A 6156-nucleotide genomic window follows, 5' to 3' on the forward strand; every position below is an offset into this window, starting at 1 on the left:
CAGCGAGGAATCTAGATACACAAAAAAACACCAGTTGTGAAGTATCAGACTTCAACAGACGTTCTGCCTCTCTGCAGTGCCTTACTTTCAAGGAAATGCAGAGTGGTTTAATCCATCTTTGTCTAGGAATGTCGTATGGGGGGCAGAAGAAAAAAATATGTGCATCATCCTCCTTGACATGAATCAGATGTTTACAAAAAGTGCATTTATCATAATCTTGATCATTACTAACCCATTTTGATTTCTTATCGTTTGTTTGTAAAACCCCGTATCTAAATTTCAGGTACAATGATTTGGCAATTTGTGGACATATCTCGTCCATCAGTGGTTCAAATTGGGGAATATCTTTGAGCAAGACAAATGATGTAGTTAAGCAACCTAAACTGGAGTCATGCTGAAAAGTACTACTCATATAATTCCAGAAGGATAGCTTAACAACCTTACTACATACCATGGTCAAATCTGAGGGTACATCTCAATACTGTGTTAGACATATTTTTTTAAACCAGGTCGAAACGTGGTGCAACCACGGAATGGCTTTTAAAAGACCAAAGCTCATTATCTTTTGCAGACCCCTTTTATAATGTACGAGCTCCACCGTTGACCAAATTCTTACCCAAAATAGAAGGGGGAGTAGTACAGCAAGATTATCAGTACGTTTTAGATTGAGGTCAAGTATTACCGGAAGCATCGGTGTTCTATTGGGTATAGACAGCAACTTACGAATAAATCTGTTTTCTCCAATTTCAAAGTTACGTTTACAATGTGGGCCCCAAAGTTCTGCCTCATACAAAACTGCTCACTGAGCCTTAAATTTAAAAACCTCAATGGCTGGAGAAAACCTTAGATATACTCCCTCCATGCTTCATGGAAATTGGAGTACAGTTTTGAATCAAAATTAATATATTTTTTCAACTTGCGGTTTCCAGGTCATTATTTAATCAAGTGTGATACCTAAATAGTTAAAACTATGTACATATTCTAGTCTTTGGCCATTTAGCTCTAGATTCTTTTTAAAAGACTTACGTGAATTGATAGACATATATTTAGTTTTACTGGGATAAATTTCAAGTCCCTTATTAGTGCAATACGAATGGAAAGAGTTCAGCAGGTTTTGAAGGCCACTGGGGGTTTGTGAGATTAAGATGGTATCATATTCAAATAATAATACAGGTATCACTTTCCCTCCCAGCTTGAGAGAATCATTTTTACAGCTTTCCAGGACGTTTGGGTTGTCATTTACATACAGTGTAAACAAGGTGGGCGCCAACACACAACCTTGTTTTACCCCGTTTCACTGGTATCTCGCTGGTAAGTTCTTCTCTTGGCCCCCATCGCACTTTAGCGTAATTCCCTTTGTGTAGCCTAATTATCTGCACAAGCAGTTCGATTGGTACCCCTAAGTTTCTCAGGCAACCCCAAAGGTCTACGAATGCAATATATAGGCTACCTTGCCTTAGGGTTATATATTTCCAGTACAAACATAAAAACCTGAAGACTTGGTCAATAGTGCTAGTCTTCTTTCTAAACCCAGCTTGGAATTTTGAGAGTAAATCCACATCTTCTATCCAGGTCGATAAACGAGAAAGTAAATGCCTGGCAAATCATTTCTGTGGGATATCATTCAGACTAATGGGGCGATAATTTGCCGGATCATGTCTGTTTCCCTTTTTAAAAATTGTGACTATTTCTGCTCCCTTCCACATGCATGGAATTGGTTCAAAATTTGCTATTGCATTACAAAGTTGGTTAATATAAAAACCCCAAATATTCAAGTCATGTTTTAGAAGATCCCCAGGTATTTTATCTAGCCCTGGGGCTTTACCCGATTTAACTGACTCCAACATTAAAATCGTTTCATTTAGCGTGAAATTCAAATTGGCTGCCTTTGCTCTATTGGTCATATCCTCTGATAGGTCAAAGCAATCTCCATTGGATTCAGAATAGAGTGCAGAAAAATGGTCCACTCATGTATTTTCATCAAGAAATAGGTCTCTTTGTATTCTCCCTGCCCTATTACCTTTGGCCATCAAATTCCAAAATCCGGCCTGGTCCTTAGCTTTAGTCGCACAAATTAAGTCTGCCCAGATCTCCTCATCCCATGACCTCTTTGCAACTTCTAGAATCTGTTTGTACATGCACCTTTTTTCCCTTATCTTGTCTATTTCTTCCCTCTGAAAAGCCATAATTAACTCTTGCTTGGCTATTCTGCAGTCCCTGTTATACCATGGGTTACCACGATCAATCCTCTCAGATTCGCCTGACTTCCTTTCTTTTGGCGTTTTGCTTAGTACTGGCCCTAAGGCACTTACTAGCATACCATGCAGATCAGTCATCTTTATTTGATCTAATTTACTTTCTAGGAAAGGTGCAATGGTATCTGTAAAGGTTGAATAAATACTGGCCAGTGCTTTTTTGTTCCCCAGAATGTGTGGCCATTTTACAGCTCGGTTGTTTCTCTTCAGTATAATTTCGTCATCCAAGCTGCCAGTTTCTGCAGAACCAAACTGGGATAGGAAAAGAAATTCTGGTGTAACCGACAGCCTCAAGGGTCGATGATCGCTCTCTACTCTGAGATCTATTTTAAGGTCAACCAAGTGGCTCCAGCGTCCCAATGACACTAGAAAATAATCTATGTTACTGCGCGATTTACCTCTACTGAACGTGCATGCATTGGGTCTGTCAGACGGGAGACGCCATTACAGGCTCTAAGGCTATGGGCCATTGTCAATCTTAGTAATTGTGTCACAGCTACTGTGCACTTGACCTCTTTATTACTTTCCATCTCTGGAATGTTGTAAGCCTGGTCTTCCACCTCCAACAGATTACCAAAACCCGCTACAGGCTCAAAATTGGAATTGAAGTCACCTCCTACTATAATATTTGCTTTGTGCCTCAATAAATCAAGAGTGAGGTCCAACTGACTTATTACTGATGACTCGCAGTGTGCGAGGCAGGGTCTATTGTAGATGTTAAACAAATATACGACCCCGCCATTCTTTGCCATCAATTTAAGGCCCAGTATGTCTGGAGATGATACATCCAGAGGTGAGATAGTGATTTCCAAATAAACCCGGATCCAAATCACTAGTCCTCCCGACGGTCTTCCCTTTACTGAGGGACTCGCCCCCACCCAAAATGTTTTGAAACCGACTCTGTGGGGTGTATCTAAGAGCCAGGTCTCTTGCAGAAGTATCACATCACTGGCCTCTATATAATCATTCCATGTTGGATCCAACATATTCTGCCTTAAGCCTGCAATGTTCCATGATACAACATGCAGGTTCAATATATTGCTATGGTGCCTGGGGCGCAATAGATCATTCCCCAAAGTCTCAGTATTTAATGTTGGGTCACTGCTGACTAGCATATGGGGTGGGGAAGCATCATTTCTTACCGCTAGTTGGTCGCCGAAATCTTCTGCTATCGACTGAGATGGTACTTCACCCCTAGAGTCTCTTTGCCCATATAGCTGACAGTCCGCCACCATTCGTGGCTCCAGTACAAAACTCCGATCCAAAGAATCATCCTCCCAATGCACTGTTGGTATTTCCAGCTCAAAATGTAAAGACTTTGAATGTCAATCCAAATCCTCAAGGGTTGATAAGACCTGAAAATATTCAACGAGATCTTTGGGTCTAGATTACTGATATTTCCACTCTCCGTTGGTCTGTAAAAATAACCCAACGGTAAGACACTAATACTGGTATTCCCCAGATCAGTCACCTCTTTAGTGGCTAGGATAGCCCTAATCATATGTGGCCGTCTAAAGTTCACTACCACACAATCCCCTCTTATATTCTTCCTGGAGTCTCCCACCCAACCTACCCTACGGACCATCAAGATGTCAGCTCCTCTCATTGGATTAAAATGCCTAAACTTTGATAGCCAACTAATCACCTTATTTTTTAGGTGCAGCCAGTTCTCTTTCTGGTCCCTCCTGAGCACCGGTACACCTGCTAAAATTAGCGTATAGGGGCATGATGCAGGTGGCAACTTTAAGACATCTTCATTAGGAGTTAAATCTGTGCTTTTCGGACTTTATACTAATGGTTTAACTGCATGGTCCCCGGGTCTGTCACAGACAGGGACGGGATATATTTTGCCTCTTAGTTCCTGATATGGCACACTACTGACTCCTACGTCTGTCCCCATTGAAACTGCTCTGTTGGCTAATGTCGGCTTATCATGTAAACTAGGTCCTTTCTTGTTCTTATTGCGACATATAATTATCTCTGGATCGAGCGGGATAGTCCTGCTCACTGCTTGTGCACAAGCGTTTGATAGATATCCTTCCCTAAGGGTGCGGGTACTAAAAGGATAGCTACCGGAACTCAATTGACCCATAGCATTTTCCAATAGATCCAACTTTTCATTCAGCGTTTTTAAAATCTCGCTTATGTGGTCCACTAGATCAGATAGCAAACCTTCCTTGGCAGAATCCAGGGATCTCTTCACAATAGATTCGAGATCCCCGAGATAATTTGCTGGAAGGAAGTGATTCTGTTTGCCATGTGACTCTGTCTGGGTTGATACACTATTTACAAGAATTTTCGTTGTGTCCATGCTAGATTTTATTTTCCCTCCTTGTACAGAACCCACAGCAACCCTGGTTCTAGCCTTCCTGGGGGCTGGTGCTTTCTTTTTTGCACCCTTGCTATCTGTTTTTTTTACCGTTGCCAAATTTTGGTTCCTTAATCTCGTACCCATTGGTGAGCTAATTATATCATCAGTCCCTACAGAGTCAGACCGATTAGAACTATTAGGTGCCGGTCCAGCCTCCTTCTCTACATCTGGGGATATCAACGGGAAATGTGTGGTGTGCCAGAGAGCCTAGGTGAGCACCTCTGTGTATGTGCTGGTTCGAGGGACAATCTCCTTTCAGCAATTTGAATCTCATGATTTAATAGAGATTCTGCCCTGATGATAAATGCGTCTAAAGTGGCAGCTGGCCTCCTGCGTTTGCTCATAATGCCTTCCCTTTACTACAGAAAACAATAGAAATAAAAATGAAAAGGGAAAATGAATAAGCAAACCCACGGCAAGGATTACAATAGTAAAAATAAGATTCAAACACTCTAGTGCTTAAAGTTTACCAAAATGCTAATTTCCCGGCTAGCAAAACCCAAATGTCAGAGGGGTGGCCCAGTCCAGTCTCTGCCAGGCTACGACGGGCACAGACGGGCCCTCTCTTGGCCTGGGCTTTGCCCAGGCACGCCCACGTGCGTCCCGCACTGCATGTGCGCTCCTCTGCTTATGAGCGCCTGCCTGGCGCTAAGCAGTGACCCGCTGGGACAGCGCCATTGCTGCCCCCTGGGAAATGAGGTCCTCCTGTGGTGCGCGACGATGGTAGTGCTGGCGCTGCGAGGCGGCAACGGCCGCGAAAGCTGCTGGCGTCCCCCTCGATTGCAGCCCAATTCAGCTGGGCGGCAGGGCAACAAGGTCTCCGGTAGGCAACAAAGTTTACAGCGTCCCGCGCTGTGTGTGGGCTCCTCTGCTTATGAGCGCCTGCCTGGCGCTAAGCAGTGACGCGCTGGGACAGCGCCACTGCTGCCCCGTGGGAAATGAGGTCCTCCTGTGGTGCGCGACGATAGTAGTGCTGGCAGTGCGAGGAGGCAACGGCCGCGAAGGTTGCTGGCGTCCCCGTGATGGGAGTCAGATTCAGCTGGGCGGCAGGGCAACAAAGTCCCTGGTAGGCAACAAAGTTTACAGTGTGGGACAATATAAAGAGAGAGCCTTGGGGTGTGCATTGACGTGAGATGGGTAGCCCAACTGAGAGAGGGTGCAGCCTTTGGGTTTCCTTCGATCTGACACAGGCGACACACAAAGATTTAGAAGAGTACTTTTTTAGGTCCTTTCTGGAGACTGGCTGTGTTTCCTTGTTGGAGATTCTGGAAAACAGACAGCCAATTCCCTGAGAGTCAAAGTCTAAAAGGAGGTTTTTTTAATTCTGTGATCTCACTGTAGTATCTGGTTACTGGTGTTTCAAGTACAAGAGGCCATACTTGTTAGAAGGGTTGCTCATGAATTCCCTAGGCCCTGAACCTGGAAGGATCAAATTCCCCAAAATTAGAGGTCAGAAAGTAAAACTGAAGTAGAAGGGGGAGGGGGAGGGGCTAACGAGTAACGAGTAACAATGATATCACAGAGAGAGTA

This window comes from Lissotriton helveticus, chromosome 6, assembly GCF_964261635.1.
Source record: "Lissotriton helveticus chromosome 6, aLisHel1.1, whole genome shotgun sequence".
NCBI lineage: Eukaryota > Metazoa > Chordata > Amphibia > Caudata > Salamandridae > Lissotriton > Lissotriton helveticus.